At 38.1% G+C, this 24,122-nt stretch overlaps 1 pseudogene; it reads left to right on the top strand.

Annotated features, from left to right (window-relative positions):
- Window positions 1–20,711: 20,711 nt before the first annotated feature.
- LOC136148696 (serine/threonine-protein kinase Nek4-like) lies at window positions 20,712–23,135 on the top strand (annotated as a pseudogene).
- Window positions 23,136–24,122: the final 987 nt, after the last annotated feature.

Below are 24,122 nucleotides of genomic sequence, written 5' to 3' on the forward strand. Positions count from 1 at the left end.
AACAAATGGAGATAAATTCCAAGAGGAAGATGCAATCAGTTTGTGCAGAAGGGATTTAGAGATGAGAGTAAACTGTGTGAACTTTGTCTGTGAAATTGTGTGATTGAAACAGAACGTTGGCTTTGGTACTTATTTTTTGAAAGCTAGCAGAAGGATGCGAACAGGCGGACCTGAGCTGCTGAAATCCATTTTAAGCAGGAGGAATGAACAAAGATAAAGAGGTGAGCAAGAACTTTGTGTTTGGAGGTCGAATTAAAGTATTTTTCAAAGAGGAACAGAATTTGTATTAGGCAATGACTAGACAAATTTTGGTAAGTAGGGTATAACAAATAATCTCAATCTTGAAAGCAAGGCCAGAGTCCAGAATTGGTGTAATCATCACAGATCTCCCTCTCCATAAGGTTAATGCCGCTCCATGTAAATTTCCACCTTAATTCCGTGTTCTGCCATGTCTGCAACTATGCGATACTCTTAACAGTAAGGACTATACCTTTCTTCATCATTGTACCCCAACACCTAGAACAGTGGTTAACATCTGCATGTCAAATAGCTTCAGTTGTATCTGACTCTTTGTGACCCTATGGACTATAACCCACCAGACTCCTCTGTCCATGGGATTCTCCAGGCAAGAATACTGGAGTAGATTGCCATGCCCTCCTCCAGGGGATCTTCCCAACCCAGAGGTTGAGCCCACATCTCTTGCATTAACAGGCAGTTTCTTTACCACTAGCACCACCTGGGAAGCCCTAAAATGTGACTAGTATTTGAAGACAAAAATAAGCCATGAGAAAACTCTGAATACTTTTGAATATCAAAATGAGATAATAGCTGTGTTTTAGGAACATGAGATTCAAAGAAGAAATGGAGGAGACTAATGCCGGAGATTTGGGATTGCTGGATTATAGATCTGGATATCATTGATAGCAAGGAGGAATAGGGTTAAAGTTAATATGGAGTGTCAGGAACAGTCCACATTACCCTGGACTACACAAAAGTATTCATTTACAGTTTTCCCTAGGACTAATGTTAACTCCATCATAATATAGAAAAAAATTCTAGATTATTTGAACATCCTGCCGAATATCACATTGATTCATTACATTGAGTAAATTCTTTCAATTAGGAAATAAGGAGTAGCTTCTACCCTGAAGACCTTGGAAGGATATACACAATGTAGATGACTAGATAAACTCTAAAATGATTCAAGGACTTGCCACTGTAGTAAACTTTTTAAGAGTCCAATTTTTGAAACATGACAGGACATCCCTTCCAAAGTAAAAGATAAATTGCTGCATCTTGCATACCCATCAACAAAAAAGGAAAGTGAACTCCTGCTAGATCTCCTAAGTTTCTGGTGAAAGCACGTGTCCTATCTATGAATAGTGCTCTGGCCACACACCAGGAGATAAGGAAGCCACCATTCTGGTTTTTTTTTTTTTTTTACTTTATTTTGTTTTATTGCTATGTAACTGACAAATAGAAATGATAAATATTTAAGGTGTAGAATGTGATGAAGGCTGCCACGTTTGACTGGGGCATAGCTCGGTATCTGTTCCAGTCTGCAGTGTGATCAGCTGCACTGAGACCCAGGTGACTCAATAGATTATGTGAAATTGAAGTGTGGCTGTTGTAAAAAATGCAGTATGGCGTGTATGGCAAGCCCCAGTGGATCATGAGGTTCTTAGAGCAAGAATATGCCATCTATGTGAACAAACTGGGAGTCATTTTTAAAAAGTAGCTCCTGGAATGCTATTGAGCAAAGGTAGAGTGAATCCTTGATTATCTATAACTGTCTTTTATGAACTTGGTACTGTCAAATGCACCAAATCATAAGGTTCAGGGGAATTCGAAAACATAATCTTAAAATAGAAGAAGTGTATCGAGGACCAGTCAGGAGCAGAGACAGAGGGCACAAAGGAATATGCATGAGAAAGTAGCCCAGGCCCCTTATCCTCTCACTGAGTTGCATTGGTTTCCCTCTTCCAGCTCATACCTATGACCTTTGGGGGAACCATGTCCGAATATCTCCAAAAGGAGTCAAATCCCCAAGCTTATTTTACCTATGAGCTAGCTTATTATGTGGAAACCAGCTGAAAAAGTCACCAGCTGGTGGCTTTTTTTTAGATCCTCACTCATGGTCATGCTTAAAAAATAGCCATAATCCTTGAGCACTTGGATGCTTAATTTGCATGGAAGGAAAATTAACTTGTGGTCATTATATATATATATATACATATACATATATATATATATATACACACATATACATATATATATGTATACATATATATATATATACACACACACACACACACACTAATGGACAGTGTTAAATTACTGGGTCAGTTGGTCAAAGATCTGGGAGGAAAAGGATTGGAAGATTGGCCACAAGGATTCTGAGATAATGGCATGTGTGAGATTGGATGTGTGAGAGTGGTCACAGGTGATTGCCTACCAGAAAAGATGCACTAGAGTAAAGACACTAAACTTCCAAATGGAAGCAGTGTTCAACCATTGGATGTTAGCTGATACAAAACTATCAGCAGCTACCATAGTATTATCATGACAGGTATATGAAAAACAGGAAAAATATGGCAAGGACGCAAGCTATGCATGAGCCCAAAAGAGCAGCCTTCTTACCTAAGCTTGTCCAAATACTGTTAACCACTACCTCCAAATCTCCAAAAATCCTACAGCAAAAACCAATATGGCAATATCACTGGGGTAGACTAAATGGCCACTTGATTCCAAGTTGACCATATTGAGTCTTTCTATCAGCGAAAGCCATGCGGTTTGTTTTCACAGGAATAGATATCTAGTGTAAGTAGAGGGTTGCCTTTTCTTGCTAACGGGTCTCAGCCAGCATCACTATCCAGGTGCTCACAGAATGCCTGGTCCATGGGCACTTAATCCCCAGACAGCTTCTGACCACAGAATTCACTGGGTGTAATACATAATGCATCGTCCAGCTGCTGCTGCCCTGCTAGTGTTAGAACAGCCTGCTGAAGGAAACATCTAAAGCACCAGCTTTGAATCAGTATCCTGCAAGAATGAGGTATGCTTTATGTTTTGAATCAGGGACATTTAAATGGTAGAAGCCAGTTATGCTGTTAAACATCCTATAATGGATAGGACAAATTCTAAAACAAAGAATTATTCAGTCTCAAATATCATCAGTGCCAAGATTGAGAAAAGCTGTACCAAAGGTTCAAAGGTGATTCAAGGTCTCAGGACATAAGAACTTTGTTGCATAGGCTAACAGGTATTGGTAAAATCAGGTCAAGATAAAAATTTCAGGATCATGTTATTCTATTTCATGTTCCTTCCCTTGTGGTTGAACCACTTTGGCACTGTTCATTTCAACTTACACTTAAAATATAGTAATTTGTGAGAAGCCTCCAATATTCCAGGAGGTAACATCAGAGTTTCTTATACCATTTCAGAATGAATAAAATCTGTCATGCTAACTCACTAGTGCAAGTACAAAAGAAAAAGAAAATAAGGTATTTTAAATGGGAAACTTATAAAAATGCAAGAAGTTTCCCATACTGAATAAACTTGGAAATCATTACCTGACATTCATTTTCACAACTCCAAACAATGAAACTCTCCTCTGACTTTTAAGATAAGTTAAATATAGAATTATGAAGGCAAGAATAGATAGATTAAAGAAAAATTTTCTTATAAGACATATGTTCCCTTCTGAATGTTCTTGTGTTGTCAGTACCATTTTGCACCTGTGTTTGCTAGGGAAAAACACCTAGCAGGAAAATATAGGAACAAATAATCAAAAAATATCTTTACAAATGTCAAAAGCCTACCATTAAATTTATATTATTTGCCTTGGTAATATTTTCCTATTTTCCTAATTATTATTAAGTAATTAATAAGTACATAGTAGGACATAGATCTGATAAAAAATTGATAAGTGATTTTGCAGATATTTAGGATATATCAAAAATTTCAAACTATGATATCTTACTCTATATCATATATACTAAACCAAAATATGTTGTATTTGTAATTTAGGGTTCAGTCTCTCCTAATCTTTAGCTGGAGTATATGAAACAATGCAGTTTAAACTACAGCACTATAAGTGTTATGTCTAAATGTACAGCCGGTACAGTTATTTTGCCTGAATTTTCTAGTAACTATAATTGAGCAGTAAATTCATTCCTCCTGCCAAGAGTTTTATCATGTTTTGACTGAATTGAAAGAAGTTAGCGATCACTTCAAGGAAGAGGTCTTAAATCTAGCTTAGAGCAGAAGAGGAAATGAAATTTGTATTTTAAAAGATTTATTGCAAAATAAACAATGAGGCACACAAAACAGGAGGGTTACTGCAGGGACAACAGCATATTGATAATGATACCCAATGAGATTAAGTTATAAAAGCCTTTTTTCCCTAATGTCTAATTTAATGAAGAAAGTGCTAAAAATAAATATAAGCAATTAGGAGTCTTATTGACCTTGCTATTAAACTGTTTTTAAATTTAAAAGTAAAACTAAAAATTATAAAAGATTAGTATGCCCTCATGCTACACACTAAAGATGGAAAAATAATTGCATAATTATAGTGTATAAATCTCAGTGAATATTACTTCTTAAATGCCAAAGAAGACCTGAGAGATATTAACAAAATTCATTAGAGTTGCATATTTTTCTAAGAGAAAAAAGAAATAGAATTCTTGAAAATGTCCATTTTTAAATTTTTTTTTAATCTTGTCAGTTCTTAGAATAACAGAAACATTGCTTTTGAGTGAAGATTAGGAAGTTTAAAGTTTCTTTCTTATTTCAAAAAATAAGTTACATAGACCAAAATAAAAACCAAGATATAAAAATATAATAGTTTAAAAGCTAAAGATGCATTCCAAATTAAAAATTTATTAGGAGTTGAGTGGAAGAATTAGTGCTTAAGTTCAAAATAATTATTTCCCACTGTGTAGTAGGTTGTAGTTGAGTCACTAAGTCAAGTCTGACTCTTTTGCAACCCCATGAACTATAGCCCACCAGTCTCCTCTGTCCATGGATTTCCCAGGCAAGAATATTGAAGTGGGTTGCCATTTCCTTCTCCAGGGGATCTTCCCAACCCAAGAATTGAGCCCACAGCTCCTGCATTGCAGGTGGATTCTTAGGGAGATATTTTTTTTTATCACTGAGCCACCTGGGAAGCCCATGTAGTAGGTAGAGTATTGAATTTTAAATCAGAAAACTAAATTCAGTTTCCACCTATGAAATTTACTGTAATGTCAATTTTTTGTCATGTAGAAAACAACCTCAGAATCTCTTTGTCCTGCAATAGCCTTAAAAAAAAAACATAATAATAATTCATAGATCTTTGAGATTTTAAGATTTAACCCACCTTAGCAAGATTACATGGAGAAGGCAATGGCACCCCACTCCAGTACTCTTGCCTGGAGAATCCCATGGATGGAGGCGCCTGGTAGGCTGCAGTCCATGGGGTCGCTAGGAGTCGGACACAACTGAGCGACTCTACTTTCACTTTTCACTTTCATGCATTGGAGAAGGAAATGGCAACCCACTCCAGTGTCCTTGCCTGGAGAATCCCAGGGACGGGGGAGCCTGGTGGACTGCCATTTATGGGATCACACAGAGTCGGACATGACTGAAGTGACTTAGCAGCAGCAGCAGCAGCAGCAAGATTGCAAAAATTCACTCCAGCTGGCCCCAAACTGTCCCTGGGTTCACATCCTCCTACATGTCTCCTCTGAGACAAGCAGCACCCTAGCAACAATATCTTCAAGGCCTAAAGGGAACCCAAGAGGCAAGTGGAAACCTGGATATGTCTTAACTACCTCATTTGGAAAATAGCATACTGTGGCTTACACATGCATCCCACAGCTAATGTAGTTAATATGGTAAGTCCAGTGTCAATGGGATAGGCAAATATACTCTGACCTCAAAGAGACACTACACTAAAAATTAACAGGCCAGAGGTTGTCCATGTGTGATCTTGCTGTACAGGGAAGTAAAGAATTGGGAGAAATAATTCAATTGACCACATTTCTATGTGATCTCTGTTTACTCTGCAAAACAATGCATCATCTGCCCTAGACCTTGTTTCTTCATAGAATTGATGACTCATCATAAACAAACACTCACTGAATGCATATCAGTTCAGTCAGCTCAGTTCAATCCCTCAGTCGTGTCCGACTCTTTGCGACCCCATTAATCGCAGCACGCCAGGCCTCCCTGTCCATCACCAACTCCCGGAATTTACTCAAACTCATGTCCATCGAGTCGGTGATGCCATCCAGCCATCTCATTTTCTGTCATCCCCTTCTCCTCCTGCCCACAATCCCTCCCAGCATCAGGGTCTTTTCCAATGAGTCAACTCTTTGCATGAGGTGGCCAAAGTACTAGAGTTTCAGCTTCAGCATCAGTCCTTCCAATGAACACCCAGGACTGATCTCCTTTAGGATGGACTGGTTGGATCTGTTTGCAGTCCAAGGGACTCTCAAGAGTCTTCTCCAACATCACAGATCAAAAGCATCCATTTTTCGGTGCTTAGCTTTCTTCACAGTCCAACTCTCATATCCATACATGACCATTAGAAAAACCATAGCCTTGACTAGACAGACCTTTGTTGGCAAAGTAATGTCTCTGCTTTTTAATATACTGTCTAAGTTGGTCATAACTTTCCTTCCAAGGAGTAAGCATCTTTTAATTTCATGGCTGCAATCACCATCTGCAGTGATTTTAGAGCCCCCCAAAATGAAGTCTGACACTGTTTCCACTTCTCCCCATCTATTTCCCATGAGGTGATGTTACCAGATGCCACGATCTTAGTTTTCTGAATGTTGAGTTTTAAGCCAACTTTTTCACTCTCCTCTTTCACTTTTATCAAGAGGCTTTTTAGTTCCTCTTCACTTTCTGCCATAAGGGTGGTGTCATCTGCATATCTGAGGTTATTGATATTTCTCCCGGCAATCATGATTCCAGCTTGTGCTTCTTCCAGCCCAGCGTTTCTCATGATGTACTCTGCATATAAGTTAAATAAGCAGGGTGACAGTATACAGCCTTGACATACTCCTTTTCCTATTTGGAACCAGTCTGTTGTTCCATGTCCAGTTCTAAATGTTGCTTCCTGACCTGCATACAGGCTTCTCAAGAGGCAGGTCAGGTGGTCTGGTATGCCCATCTCTTTCAGAATTTTTCACAGTTTGTTTGGATCCACACAGTCAAAAGCTTTGGCCTAGTCAATAAAGCAGAGATAGATGTGTTCTTGAACTCTCTTGCTCTTTCCATGATCCAGCAGATGTTGGCAATTTGATCTCTGGTTCCTGTGCCTTTTCTAAAACCAACTTGAACATCTGGAAGTTCACGGTTCACGTATTGCTGAAGCCTGACTTGGAGAATTTTGAGCATTACTTTGCTGGCATGTGACATGAATGCACTTGTTCAGTAGTTTGAGCATTCTTTGGCATTGTCTTTGGAACTGGAATGAAAACTGACCTTTTCCAGTCCTGTGGCCATTGCTGAGTTTTCCACATTTGCTGGAATATTGAGTATAGCCTTTTCACAGCATCGTCTTTCAGGATTTGAAATAGCTCAACTGGAATTCCATCACCTCCACTAGCTTTGTTTGTAGTGATGCTTTCTAAGGCCCACTTGACTTCACATTCCAAGACGTCTGGCTCTAGGTGAGTGATCACACCATCGTGATTATCTGGGTCATGAAGATCTTTTTTGTACAGCTCTTCTGTGTATTCTTGCCACGCATATATTTATTGGTAAATGCCAAGAACTCTGCTAAGTGCTCAACACACAGAAACGTATGGAACACTGCCAAATCTGTTAGCTGAATGAGACATTTTATTAGGCAAGGCAGACTATGCTAAGTTCAGGTAATAAATAGGCCACCTAATGTGAGTAGATTCATGGAATAAAATTTTGTTTCTAGGATATGCAAAATATATTTTAGCTTGGAGTTTTTCTTAGTGACTTTCTCTCAGTCAGTTGAACCAGGCTACCAGCCTCTTATGCCACCATCTCTTAGGTGGCCTTCCTGGTTGTCACAAAAGCAAAAGATAAAGTGAAAGGGTGTGCGAAGGAGTTTCACATCCATGCCTGGGAATGGCTCACATCATGTTTTCCCACACTAAAGAAGCTGTCACCTGGCCATTATCTAGTCAGAAGTTTCAAACTAACTGTAAGGATTTGGAAAACATAGTACCCAGAAAGAAATGTTGGGAGTTATTGAACTTCTAGGCATTCTGTAATGTAATCCTCTTTTTAATTCACCAAATGTGTCACTTTTCTTTACTTAGTATACACTTTTCCCCTAAAAGGGACAAGACAGAGGGCCACTTAATTATTATATCTAGCTCAAAGTCCATGATTTTTGAATCATACACAACCATATCCATAGAGTCTTGATGACTTACATTTTCTCCTACAAATCTCAATGGTCATGTGCCTTGACAACAAAGCTATCTGTTTGCAGACCAAGCAGTCATACAGTGTCTAGAGTAGAGACCAGATAAACACAATAAATACTCCCCTTTGGAAAAGCAAATAAGAGGAGACCTTGTAGTCTTTAGTTTCTGGCAATTCTGAAACACCACTGAGCTGATAGCGTGCAATCTCTCAACCCTAGAAGTTCCAGGTACTTGTTAATTTTTTGTTGTTTCTGAAGCTACTCTACTAGGGAAACTCTGTTATCCTTGGTTTTTCCTGGCCCCTGGCTCCACACTCTGGAGGTTCTTCCTAGTTCATTATTTATATAGATAGTTTTGGGGGAAATTACTCTTGCAGACCTGAGGAGCTGTTGAAACTTGTCTATTGTCCATGAAAGTTGAAGTCTTAGGAGTTGTTTTAAATCTTAAAAAGTCTTAACTTTTTTATGGTCCTAATTTTCTTGAAAACTTAGTAGGCTTCAAATCCACTTGCTTTGCTTCTGGTCTGTTCCACGCTTAAAGTTCTTTAATATCCATAGTTCTCAAAACCACTTATTTTTTCTACTTTCTCACTCTCATGTCTGTCTCTTTCAATTTAATGGTGGCTATCTGTAAGCTTTCAGACTTGAATGAGAAGGCTATAAATTAACCTGACATTTTCCTTGGGTCACTTTATTCAAATGAACATCTTTACTTGGGTTTTGCTGAAATTTTTGTTTATTGTTAGGTTTTTAGAACTAGTTGACTTTTCCACCAATGCAAAGTTGCCAAACTGTGTGTATGTGCAGTCACTCAGTTGTGTCTGGTTCTTTGCAAGCCCATGGGCTAAAACCTGCCAAGCTCCTCTGTCCATGGAATTCTCCAGGCAAGAATATTGGAGTGGGTTGCCATTTCCTTCTCCAGTGTATCTTCTCAGCCCAGGGACTGAACCCTGGTCTCCCATGTTGCAGGCAGATTCTTTACCCTCTGAGCCACCTGGGAAGAAAGATCATTCTTTCTTATAAATTGTTATTTAAATCAATAATAAACAACAAACCATGCTGAACTAGTGATTTTCAACTCTTTTCTCTAGACCCACAAGCTTTACAAGCCTATGGTCTGATTTCAAAGTTATTTCTGGTAAACAAGTATTTTGCCATTGCATGACACAATTCACCAGACTTCTAGCTTTCAATTTCAGTTTCTTCTTTGTCCACTCTCTGATTTCTAAGTAAACAAATGTCCTTTTTTTGTTGTTTTTTAAATTTCATAGCAACAATTCACATAGCCAGTATCCTCATTATTTAGTGAAGGCAAAGCTATGATGTATTAACAATTAAATCAAAGATCTGTAACTCAACAAACCTTTTTCTTATTCATTCAAATTCCAGTAGGTTTCAGAGATTCTCTTGGAGGCTGTATTCTAAAAATTAATTTTTTTAAATAGGCTATTTCCACATTGTCACTACCTTTAAAATAACTTTCCTGATCACTATTGAAATAGAAGAGATTGTGGAGGCTCACAAAGCAAGTTCTTAGGCTTAAACACAGGACACTCTTCTAAGAATAAGACACCCTTCTACCCATATTACATTAGACAGAATCCAGTTGTATGGCCCTACTTAAAAAAAAAATAATTGCAGGTGAAGATGGAAATTATAGTTATTTCACAGATGTAGAAAGATGAAGTGAGTTTTTTTGAGCATCTGGCCAGTTTTGTCCCTCTCCTACATACATCTCTGCAAAAACCCTAATACTATATGATATGAGGCTAACATGAGGATCAAAAAATGATCAACATATAGCATAAAACAATGTACACATTCAAACAGTTTTATTAGGTCTTTATGACTTCTGACATTAATTGATCATTTGAGAAATATTAACGGATGCCCAATAAATCTAGCTTGTACACAAATTAGGTAGATACTTATATAGCTTATATAATTTCTATTCTGTTTGAATTTTGAAACATCTTAATGAGACTAGAAATAGCCATACTTAAGATAAAGTATATGATTTATGGGACTTCCCATGTGGCTCAGTGCTAAAGAATAAGCCTGCCAACACCAGAGATGCAAGAGATGCGGGTTCAGTCCCTGGGTTAGGAACATCCACTGAAGAAGAAAATGGCAACACACTCTAGTATTCTTGCCTGGGAAATCCCAGAGACTGCAAGGAGCCTGACAGGCTACATTTCCTGGGTCTACAAGGAGTTGGACACAACTTAGCGACTGAGCACATGCACTTATGATTCATGGGTCATTCTAATGGGGGTTCATAGTCTCTAAAGGAAAATTATAAGGAAAATTGATCAACTTTTCCTCTAATCTAAATTTGAAAAGTGAAAGTGAAAGTCACTCAGTGGTGTCTGACTCTTTGTGACACCATGGACTATACAGTCCGTGGAATGCTCCAGGCTAGAATACTGGAGTGAGTAGCCTTTCCCTTCTCCAGGGGATCTTCCTAATCCAGGAATTGAACAGGGGTCTCCAGCATTGCAAGTGAATTCTTTACCAACTGGGTTATGAGGAAACATCAAAATTTAAGTGACCATAATTGCCTACGGCTATTAAATGGTAACTGACTCCAGTAGCCTTGCCTGGAGAATCCCATGGACAGAAGAGCCTGGCAGGCTACAGTACATGGGGTCATAAGAGTCAGACATGACTTAGCAACTAAACCACCACCACCATTATTTCTAAGATATTAGAAGAAATTAAAATCAAGAAGAAAAGTAAAATCTTTGGCATCAGTTTGTTGTAACTATATTATTTTGATGATTGAATATTCATCATGTACCATTTATTATAAACAGTAATACCCAGAGATTGAACCCAGGTCTTCTGCATTAGAGGCAGATTCTTTGCCATCTGAGTCAGTAGAGAAGCGCTTCTTTCATACATTATGCACTATTTACTGTAAACAATAATATGCAAGTGATAATTAATATGCAGTAATATTGAAATGATAATTTATCTACTCACAGTTTACATGTAAACAAAACACTGTGACTAAGAGTGACAAGTGAAAATTAACTAGTTTAACAGTATTCTTGGGAGTGACCAGGAATAAAAAATTCTTCAGGCACTATATTCAAAAGTGTAGATTTATTTCTTACTATATTTTTCCATTTATTTAAAAACACTGAATGGGTTCTCATGAATGCTAAGCACTCTTCCAGTCACAAGTTTATATTAGGACTTTTCCCACAGAATATCAAAGAAAAAAATGAAAGAAGAGGGGCAGGATAAATTTCCTGGCTCATGGATTCTTTTATAATTTTTGTACTTATTTTAAACAGAAGGTATCATTAGTGTAGTATAAGGTAAAATCACTGGATCAAGAATCAGAATACTGTTCTATATCTTGACCCTATTATTTACTGTCCCTACAACCTTGGGCAAGTCACATAATCTCTCATGTTACTGGTCATTGAATGCTTTTGGATAATAGAGAAAATAATAACCAAGTGGTTCTAAAGATCAAATGAAACAATGTATGCAAAAGTAGTCTGAAACTAAATTGCTGTACAGGTTTAAAATATTTTCATTGTTTCCAAAATCATTTTAATAGATTATGCTTTAGGTTAGGCATTTTCCTCTTCCTATTATTATCTCTTTTTTTAATTTTTCACAGCATCATCTTTTAGGATTTGAAATAACTCAACTGGAATTCCATCACCTCCACTAGCTTTGTTCATAGTGATGCTTCCTAAGACCCACTTGACTTCACATTCCAGGATGTCTGGCCCCAGGTGAGTGATCACACCGGCTTGATTATCTGGGTCATGAAGATCTTTTTTGTGTAGTTCTGTGTATTCTTGCCACTTCTTCTTCATATCTTCTGCTTCTGTTAGGTTCATACCGTTTCTGTCCTTTATTGAGCCCATCTTTGCATGAAATATTCCTTTGGTATCTCTCATTATCTTGAAGAGATCTCTACTCTTTCCCATTCTATTGTTTCCCTCTATTTCTTTGCATTGATCCCTGAGGAAGGCTTTCTTATCTCTCCTTGCTATTCTTTGGAGCTCTGCATTCAAATGAGTATATCTTGCATTTCCTCCCTTGCCTTTAGCCTCTCTTCTTTCCTCAGCTATGTGTAAGGCCTCCTAAGATCACCATTTTGCCTTTTTGCATTTCTTTTTCTTGGAGATGGTCTTTATCACTGCCTCCAGTACAGTGTCATGAATCTCTGTCCATAATTTTTCAAGTACACTGTCTATCAGATGTAATCCCTTGAATCTATTTCTCACTTCCACTGTATAATCATAAGGGAGTTGATTTAGGTCATACCTGAATGGTCTAGTGGTTTTCCCTACTTTCTTCAACTTAAGTCTGAATTTTGCAATGAAGAGTTCATGATCTGTGCCACAGTCATCTCCTGGTCTTGTTTTTGCTGACTGTATAGAGCTTCTCCATCTTTGGCTGCAAAGAATATAATCAATCTGATTTTGGTATTGACCATCTGGTGATGTCCATGTGTAGAGTCTTCTCTTGTGTTGAACTAAAAAGAAAGCTGAGCACCGAAGAATTAATGCTTTTGAACTGTGGTGTTGGAGAAGATTCTGAAGAGTCCCTTGGACTGCAAAGAGATCCAACCTGTCCATCCTAAAGGAAATCAGTCCTGAATATTCATTGAAAGGACTGATGCTGAAGCTGAAACTCCAATACTCTGGCCACCTGATGTGAGGCACTGACTCATTTAGAAAGAGCCCGATGCTGGGAAAGATTGAAGGTTGGAGGAGAAGGGGACAACAGAGGATAAGATGGTTGGATGGCATCACCGACTCAATGGGCATGAATTTTGAGTAAGCTCTGGAAGTTGGTGATGGACAGGGAAGCTTCGTGTGCTGCAGTCCATGGGGTTGCAAAGAGTCAGACACAACTGAGCTACTGAACTGAACTGATTATTATCTTTTTTTAAAAAATACTTGCTCTATAGCACATCAGTTCAGTAAGATAGCCATTATTCCTAACCTTTTCTCTTTGCATTTTTCCTATTTCTCCGGGCACATTATTCTAATAAAGCTATCTTTTCCAACATGTAAAATACATTCATAATTTTGAATAAAGGAAGACAGGCAGTATAATAAAAATGTATTAAAAATGTATATCTAAAGATCAGGATGAAGGATGAGTGATTTGTAGTACAACCTGCCATCAAAAGTACTGAACACTAGGGAATGTATAAGACATGTGTAAGAATCAATATTAAAACCATACTTAGCACAGTCTAAGAGGGCAATAGTGACATTCAGCATAGCATTTTACATTTTGCTAATGGATTTGAAAGGCGACTGTCATTTTGAACCCTTTAGCAACAAAATCCACTTTATTCTGTTAAGTTGTAAATAAAAGAATGTCATAGTATTAACCTACTTCTCAAGTTAGACTGAAATTCATGGAATGTGACTGACAGAGTGTTTTTCCCTGTGTCTCTTATATCTTTGTTTATTTGTTTTGATAAAAGAAATCTGAGTTTAATTTTCAATATAAAATCAATAATGATGATAATTATAGGGTCTCTTTGAGTTTTATAACTGACCAAGAGGTAATAGACAGTTGTTGAATGCAATTTAAGTTGGCACAATTGATTTCAAAGCCATCTAGCATTTGAACTGTTGCAAGTTAACATAAACAAGAGTGAGGTATGGAAGTGATACAAATAAGAAAAGTACCTGGTAAAAAATGAATATTTCCTTATTGATCTTAAAATCACATGATCTCTTCTTCAGGTTTTTAAATTTTTTGTTTGTTTATATGGGGTTAGTGGAAAGCAAGTCTTAAAGAATATATCTGAAAGTGATCATCCTGGCTATATCTTATAAAATGGCTATTGGTAGTTATTTCTATTTTTGCTCATCCTTTGAAATATATTTTTCTGTTATTACAAGTGCTATATGTAACAAAGACATACTAAGTATATATCATTCTGTTTTATTCTATATCTATTGATTTTCATCTATCTGGCAAAGACTTTCAATTACTAGTATTCTATTGATAAAATGAAAATTACTGTTAGTGCACTTGATAGATATTTATGCATTTGTATTGCATCTTACAAAATCATGATTCTATTTTCTGCCTGTCTTTAACGGGCATCTCTCTCTCCCAAACCTGTAAAATGCCATGAAAGTTGATAAATTTAATAAAACTACCTTGAGTTGGAATCTGACACTCAAAGTACATTCTTGCTCATCCTGGCCAATGTTGTCATACTTGGAAGACAGTTACTATACGAAGAGAGGCAAGAGGCCCAACAGAAAATTTGTGCAACTGCCCTTTTATTAACAGTTAAATGACAGATATAGCAGTAGCAGCTAAATTTAAACAATCGTACTAAATCTAACCCAGTCTTCTGGATGTGGGAGAAGAGATTGCTGGAAATATGAGATGAAATGAAGAGAAAGTATAGAACGCCTTGACTAAACACACACACACACAGATACAGAATGAATTAAATACATATTGATGATGATTTTTTTTTTTCCTTTTTTTGCCTTATTCTGCCTTGTTCCTTTTGGATTCCACTGATACCAAATCCTAACTCTCCTTTTCTTGTTCTGCACAAAGAAATATTAGTAGTTACAATACCGAGCATGCTTGATGTCCTTCAGCAGGCTAAACCTTTTGTATGAACCTGATAATTGCCACATTTCTACCTCTCTCACTTTCTTTTCACTGGGGTTCTTATGAAACCTGAAAGCAATCCCGGGAGTTAGCAAGCAAATACATCATTCCCATTTGTCCTGCACGTTGGAGCGACAGGATCATTTTCAGGACTGACTTAGCTATTCAGTTATAAAGGCTTAGAATCCCAGGTGAAAGCCTGCTCTGCAGCCTGAGGTCTGTGTTGACCTCAAACCAATTATTCAACATCCCAAAGCCTGAGGTGGAAACTGAAGACATGCATAAAAATCCTGTAGGATTGCTAATAAGATTAGAGATAATGTTTGTAAAGTTCTTTCAGTTAGTGCTGGGCACACAGGGGGCAGCTGGTGAAAAATGGCTACTATTATTAAAAAGAAACACTGTAATTAGAGACCCAAGTTTGATGATGATATTTAAAATATTTTAGGCCTAAGAATAGTAAAGACTTTGTTTCATGTTTGAGGGCCTCTAGAGTAAGAAACACTTTGCAGAGCAGAATTAAAGGCTGTCCTTGACTGTCTGCCTTCTGAAATACTTGTTTCCTGCTATTGATTTCACAAGCATGGCACAAGCCTGTGGAAAGAAGAGGTAAAAATGGTTTAAAAATAAAATGTAATATTGCTTTTGAGATTTTTGTTTGTTTGGGTGCTAGCTTACAAAATACGTCAAGGATTGTATGAAATTTGTAATATGTTTTCAAACATCTCCAGGAGAGATGGGATAATCACATTATATGGTATATTTGTCCATCCCTAAATCAAAAGAGTGAAGAGCTACCCAATTATCAAACTAATAAAGGTAGTGTTCACTGTGCCAGACTTTGCTCTAAGATACTCATATAAAATTTTTTATTTCATTTGGTGATTCCGTGAATTTTATTCTTCTCATATTTTTAACATTGGGTGCTGAGGTTTATAGAGATAATTATAGAAGGATATAGTACAATTCATTCTACCTCTTTTTGTATTTATCACCTTCGTCAACGGTCCCTCCAATATCACAACCCGGGATTCCTAAAGTTATTTTGGCGCCAACCCTCTCTTAATTCTTTTTACCTGAGAAGTCTTTAATCCTACAGATGTCCCTCTAGATATCTTTATATTAAGATGGCCATTATATTATGACCCTTCTTTCAGTTTTTGTTTTTTGCAGTATCAGATCCTTCCACCTTCAGTCCTTTCTCCACGTGGTTGTTACAGTTATCTCCATAGAGAAATAAGTTCTTGTCACTTCTCTGACTTAAAGCTTCTGCTCACTGCTTAGCAAGGCTTCAGAGGCTCTTCATCACCAGTATTTTCCCACACCTTGATGCTCAGTGCCAGCCACTCCCCACACTACTTCCCACTTTACCCAAGCTTTAATTCATCCATTATACGCAAACACACTTTGTATCCTTGCTGTAATTATCCCCTAAACACAATACCAGGTCTTGTCATTTGTATTTGTTTGGACTACCCTCAGAATTACTTGTAGACTTTCCCTGATTCAACCACATTTTAAACTGGATTCCTTGTGACTCTAGGATGGATATCTTTCTGTACGAGGCTTATTGGGGCGGCTTTCAGCAGAGCTGCATGTCAGAGATGGAGGAAGCAGTATTGTTAAGAGGAGAGGTTGAAATGTGGTACAGATGAAAAGAACCCTTAGCCAATCTAACTGAGTGAGCAGATCACAGAACAGTATTCAATAAAGGTTTTCCCTGAGGAAGAAGCATAATCTTGGGCAGAACAGACCTCTTTTGGCTGAAGATAATTCCTGGAGAAGGATAGATCAGAACTGTAGCAGCCCAGGAGCAGGGATGATGGGGATCACAGACCCGAAGGAGTTTCCGAGTGGCCCAATACAGCACCCACTGCACCCCCATAGGGGTTATTCCTCCAGCACTTGTCATCTGTACTCAGAGTTTAGTCTCTTTGCAGGCTGTGAACTCCCGCATGGCTGCGTTTGTGTCTTTAGGAGCCGTCCCAGCTTGCTGTACAGTGCCTGGTGCCTTGGAAGCTTTTAAAAGGACACCAACTTGCCGCAGAATGAAATGCCCTACACCTGGAGTCATAATACCTGATGCTGTATGCTTCCTTGTAAAATGTGTACAGATTATCTATCTTAGAAGCTTTAATTAGCATTGCTATTTGGTTAAATTGGCTTTCAAGGAGATAAAGGGAGAAATGCTGAGAAGAGGTTTAGTTTGTAAAGAGATCTCTACAATGGAAAAAGCTATTTCAGAGACACAGTAGATTACCAACATCAATTAGAAAATAGAAAGAGGAAGACCTTTAAAAAAAATACATATTTGAGAGAAAGGGCAATTGGAGACTCTTAATTTGAACATTGAGGAGAACTGGAGTGAGATATGGACCACAAGGATAAATTACTGGAAAATATTTAGAATCAGTTGAGTTCAGGGCTGTAAATCAAACACCTTAGACACTATTGCAAAACCACTGCCATGATGGAAATAAATAAATTCTCAAGTAGCTACTTGACTGGTTATTTCAGTAAAATATATTGATATTTCAGTTGGTATAGGGACAGTTATGTCTCCCTAAGGAAAAAAATATATATAAGTGGCCTGCCCTTCACAGACATGGCACGTTGAAGCCTCACGATAAGTGTTTGTTCGCTACCTCTTTCCCATAAAAGTAAAAGTTTTAAGTCTGCCTTACTTTTCATTTCAAAGATGTGCTAAAGTACCTGATGTTAGACATCCAGGGATCCTCTATTGCCCACCTGGTGCCTCTCACAAGAGGCTATATAGTCACAGACTTGACTCAGCCTGAACTTCAGGAAATGAAAACAGATCTCTCTCTCCTCTTTTCCTATCTGAGTAGACCCCTTGTACATATATTTTTGCTTTGCCCTTTCTCCTATTCACACAGGTAATGTTGTCTTTTTAAAAAAACTTAATAAAACTTAAAAAAAAAGATATTGCCTACAGTGCATGTGTATATTGGAGGTAGAATTAGCATACACCTCTTTTCTCACATTAAGAATAAAATGAGTTATGATTTGAGTCAACAGTGTTTAGTATCAATATCTTGCAGAGCAGTACACTAGAAAATATGCTGGAGAATGATGAATAAAACATAAGAATACTGAGAAGGAAGACAAATCACTAGCAGTAATGGGAGAAGAATGAAGCAAGTGTATGGTTTAGGTGGAATTAAGATGCTATGACAGCAAGGAGGTGGGGATGATAGCTTCTGACCTAAGGGAAACCAGAAGATGTGGCTATTTTCAGACCTTGTGAGTGTCCTTAATCATTAATTAATTGACCCCTGCATGTAAATCTGTGTTGTTGGCTCCGTATGTGTTTCCTAGTAATTGATACTCACTTTTCCAGTTAATTTTATGTATCTTCCATCTGTGCCTTTTTGGATGCAGGGAAATATTTTAGAATGATCACACCCACACACACACACACATACACACACACGAGTCTCAGGAATGTCAGTTTTATAAAGACCAAAAGTTGACTTAAAGGAGATCAAGCAATGGGACACACATCACAGTATTGAATGTGGTTCGAGTCCAGGATTAGAAATATAGCAGAAAATTGATGGGAAAAAAAAAGAAAAAGTAAAGTTGCAAGAATAATTTTGAGGAAATTTTGTCAGAAAGCAAATTTCTAAAACTAAGATTCAGCTCAAGCATGATAGAACTAGTATGATATAGCAGCTATAGTGACAGAATCTCAGACAATGACTATTGGAGGCTGTTTCAGGTCATCTGCAACATAACAACATGAGGAAAGTTTAGGACCGCTCAAAAATTCCATCAGAATTTGGAGTTTGCATCTAGAAATTGAATACAAAATGGGATGGAGAGAAGTTTAAATGAACTGAAGATAAAATGGCCTGAAACTGAGAAGTCAAAAAGCAATTGTTTTGCAGAGTTGCAGAAGGATGCACGTCATACTGAAGGAATGTGTGAAGGAAGTAAAGTTTCCATATATAGGTTTTTTCTGTAACTTCCTTATCTTTCTTACTACCCTCCAATGGCTAGGTAGCAGGAAAAGAAGGTAAAGCTTACTTTTCTTTGCTAATCTCAGTACAATCCAATCATTAATTTTTTTTTTTTTTTTTTTTTTTACATTGCAAAATGTGTCTTCTTGGATGATGCAAATTCATCATTGTTCTCTTATATTCTCTAAGATGTCATCTGGGTGCAGAACAGTAGAATCATAGTGTATGGCAAGATCTTGTAACACTGGGAAAAGGGTCTTCCTCTGCTAATTTATATATGCCCTGGTTGTTATGCTAATGTATTACTTATCTAAGCCGTTGTTTTGCTTGATTGAGTTGGCAATGGCTGCTGATTTCTGCTGCAGATGATTTCTTATTCTGTCTTATTTCCTAGTGTCTAGGAACCCTCCCAGTTGAATTGACCTTTTGAATTTCTGCTGCTTCTCTCATCTTGGCCACAATCTGATGGCAGCACCTACTTAGGTATCCCTTTACCCTCAACCACAGGAGGTCATGTTGCCTTTTGATCTTCTGTATGCTCTCCTCAGGTGGGGCAGTTGATGAAGAATCCTCCTGCAATGCAAAAGACACAAGAGACACAGGTTCAATCCCTGGCTTGGAAAGATCACCTGGAGGAGTGCATGGAAACCAACTCCAATATTCTCGTCTGGATAATCCCGTGGACAGAGGAGCCTTGCAGACTACATTCCAAGGGTTGCAAAGAGTCAGACACAACTCTGTGTGAGCCAAGAGCACACACACACATGCCAGTGACATGCAGGAACAGAGAGGCATTTGGAAGTATAGGTTAGACCTTCTCTTTGCCTGACAACCTCCCAGCTACACCAAGCCCTCCAAAGCTAGCTCAGAGATACTCTCTTCAGGAGGCTGCTCTCCACCTCCCACATGGGTGGCTGAGAAATTCCGCATATAGAGTTGACCTCACACCATACTGAACCTTGCTGCTCCAACCCTTATGTGCTTTGCAATTCCAGGGCTGGAAAATCAGAGTAGGTGGCTATTCTTATATATATTTCTTCAGTCTCCTTGCTTGTCTACCATTCTCTCCTAAATTTCAGTGAAATTGGAAGTGGTGGGATTTCCATTTATTTCTCCCACTCGTCTTCCTTGGAAATCTACTACATCAAACTCTGTCATCTAAGCACTCAAGTCCAGACAATAATATGTTCAATGGGAAATTGGAAAGACAATGTTATCTCTCACAGAAATGCCTGGTTTTAAGCCGATAGCCTAAAGTTTTGTTTTTATAAAAAATAATTTATCAACTACTACTTAATGTTTTTAACAGTAAAAAGTAGTATCACTGGATATATGTCATTTATTCCTCCTGTTGCTTTTATCACTATAGTATAATATAAAACTTCCAATCCAGTATGTTCTGTCCCTGTATTGAAGCTCATGAGTATCTTAAAAAAGAAATAGTTCTAGATAGCATGTTAGTTTAAGACTCAGTAAACAGTAACCAAACAAATGTCTTACAACAGATTTTTCCTCATAAAGCATGTAAGATAGCCAATAGTAGCAATGATGCAGTGGGTCAGGCCTCTGGCCTGGAACCCAGGCCAGGCCTCCTCAGCCACCGCTAATACCATATAGTCTCTGGCATCTCAGTGCCCTGACTGTGGGTGGGATCAGCATGGGGAGGTGACGTGAGAAATCAGAGGGAATGGCAGTATGTCATCAAAAAGCTGAAGCTCCAAAATGCCTCAGCTGAGAGCATCAAGTGGCTGAACAGAAAGCTCAGCTCTTGTCTCAGCTGAAGGACCCAGTGCTATCACCTACAAAGAGCCGTGGGAGGGAGGGGAGCATCTGTTGAACATCATCATGGGCTTCTGCAAAGGAAGTGCTTGGTACTGAAAATTCTAAGAGCAGAAGGGGAAGCGTCTGCCTGAGAGTTTGGTGATGGGCTTCCCTGGTGGCTCAGAAGGTAAAGAATCCACCTGCAATGCAGTAGACCCAGCTTTGATCCCTGGGTCAGAAAGATTCCCTGGAGAAGGGAATGGCAACCCACTCCAGTATTCTTGCCTGGAGAATCCCATGGACAGAGGAGCCTGGTGGGCTACAGTCCATGGGGTCACAAAGAGTTGGACATGATTGAGTGACAGACACTTTCACTATCACTTTGATGGTAGAGTGGTTTGTTCAGATTCTCATGGCCCTGCAGTATTTACATGAAAAATACTTCCTTCATTGAACTCTGCAAGCTCAAAATGTCTTCCTAACAAGAGCAAAACATCATCAAAGAGGGTGAATTAGGGATTTCCTGAGTGCTTGAGAACCTCTGTGTCATGGCTGGAACACTTATTGGCACATACATGAGCCCTGAATTGTTCTTAAACAAACCCTAAAACTAGAAGTCTGATATTTGGGCTATGAGATGCTGTGTTTATGAAATGGCAATCCTGGAAGCATGCTTTCAAGGCAAAAGACATGAATTCTTTGGTTTATTGGATTATTGAAAGAGCTGCCACCGATGTTGAAAGATTATAGCCCAGAGTTGATAGAATTGATAAGAACCATGCTGAGCAAAAAGCCTGAAGAAAGACCTTCTGTGAGGAGCATTCCAGAGATAGCTTTACATAAAGCATCAAATATCTTTGTTTTTGGAGGCCACAAAGGCAAAAACCCCCAAAATAACATTAAAAAATGGTGACTCTAAATTAAAACCTGTAGCTACAGTGCTTTCTGGAAAGATTGAATTAAGTAATGAAGTAGTTCACTCTCAATCACACTCTTCTGAGAGCTCCAAGACATATGTAATGGGTGAAGACAAATGTTTGTCCCAAGAGGAACCCATGGCCATTGGCCCCTTGAAGACACCCACAAGTCTGAAAGACCATGACTACAAACCAAACATAAGCAGTACTGCAGAATCACTAGCTGTGATTTTAGGGTGAATATTAACATCTTTCTTGAAGAAAGGTGAAACTCAATGGATGAAAGCTAGTTCAAGAGAATCAACCAAGACACTCAGATGCCTCTAATAAGCTAGAAGATAAATGTAATATTTCTCAAGTGAAGGAGAGTCTGAATAATAACACTAAATCCAGTGTTCATCCTGAAACCTGAATTTCCACATGGTCCTCTGAGTATGTCACTGGAGTAATGAATGAGCCAGTGAAGCCTCTGCAGCCCCTAAACAAACACCAAGATTTACCAAAGGACTAGAATCAAGTTGCTGGTGAATGCGTTATAGGAAAACAGGATAGAATCCACCCAGGTTTACAGCCATACAGCTCTAGGTCTGAACCTTCTCTGTCTTGACAGTAGCTACAGAAGGAAAGAGAACCTATTGAGCACAATGGGGAAAAGACAGTTCCAAGAGACCCTCCTCATCTGTTGCCTTCTCTTCCCACTGTTGGAAAATTGGATGTCATATCAACACAAAAAGATGCTGAAAGCCAAAGTAGAGTGGTCACTGGATCTGTGAGTAGTTCCAGGAGCAGTGAGACAACATCATCAAAGGACCAACCATTATCAGCAAGAGAGGGAAGGTAACTAAAGCAGTTGCAAGGCAAAATCCTGCCCTCAGGCCCTTCAGTGAGGAAAGCTCCTCAGAGAGACAGTATGTGAGCTTCCTTTCCCGAGTAATGCTGCAGTCGGAAGACAAGCATGGAGCAGGACCGGGGTGACCGTCCTCTTGTGGTTCCTCTGGCCCTGCTGGTCTCAGACGAGTGGTCATACAAAGGAAATGAGCGACTGGTACAAATGATGACTCAGACCTTAAATCTGGGCTTTAAAGAGAGCTGTGAATATCTCCCAATACCAGATTCAGTGTCAGAATCTAAACTTCATCAAAAATATTGAGATATGGTGATATTTCATGGGAAAGTTGCAGAAGAGGCAGAGGAACTCCATTTTAAAGAACTATATTCAGCCATCCTGCCAAGTTCTGAAAAAATCAGAAGAATGATTGAAGCCTTGAGCTGATGTAATTCAGGGCCTGTGCAGTCAGCTTTTAGAGCATGTGTATGATATTTTTGAAGAGGATGATGAATTGGGAAGAGAGGTATATTTGCACGAGCACTTGGGTGAAAAGTATGTCTTACACTGCGAAAGCTCACCAATTAATGATTTTTTAAGAAAATGTGAATTTTTGAGAATTTATCTAGTCTGCCAGAGTCTAACTATTTCAAAAGTTTTTGGCTTAAACAAAAACAAACAAACCTATAACAGTGACTGGAGGCCATTCAACATTCTTATATCTTGTGGGTCTTTCTTTACTAGGGAAAAAAAGAAAAAAAAGGTTGAAACAGAGTAATAATGAAGCAAGCTTACAAAAGAAAATAACATTATTTAGAATATCAGTTTACTATCTTTTCCTATGCTATCAGTAGGACCTTGTTGTTTATCTATGAGTAGTTTGTATCTGCTAATTCCAAACTCCTAATTTATTCTCCCCTGGTCTGCAGTTTACGCTTTGGTAACCATACGTTTGTTTTTTATATCCATGGGTCTGTTTCTGTTTTACATATAATTTAATTTGTCCTTTTTTTTAAAGATTATTCATACAAGTGACATCATATGATATTTGGCTTTATCTGACTTACTTCACTTAGTATAATAATCTCTAGCTTCTTCTATGTTGCTGCAAATGACATATTTCATTATTTTTTATAGCTCAGTAGTATTCCATTGTATATATACACCACATCTTCGTTATCCATTCATCTGCTGATGGTTGTTTAAATTGCTTCTCTATCTTGGCTACTATAGATAGTTCTGCAGTGAACACTGGGGTGCACGTATGTTTTTGAATTATGATTTTCTCCAGATTTATATTTGTATATCTTGATTGAAACAAGATTGATAGAGAAAGTAAAAATAAGGAATCTACTTCTAGTTTTAGTATCTTACAGTGCAAATAGAACAGACATTAGAATGACTAGGAAAAAAAGGTATAATGCTGACCACTGTTTTCCAGTCATAAATCCGAATGGTTGATTGAAAACTATCTTTTTCATCCTCTTCATTGAAAAGTTTTCGCTCAAAACTGACCATATGGACTTCTTTTCTAAAGATTTTCTATCTACATATTCAGGGAGCAGAAGTTTCCCAAGTGTGAATATTAGAGATGTGATGTCCTT

Source organism: Muntiacus reevesi, chromosome 17 (assembly GCF_963930625.1).
Source record: "Muntiacus reevesi chromosome 17, mMunRee1.1, whole genome shotgun sequence".
Taxonomy (NCBI): Eukaryota; Metazoa; Chordata; class Mammalia; order Artiodactyla; family Cervidae; genus Muntiacus; species Muntiacus reevesi.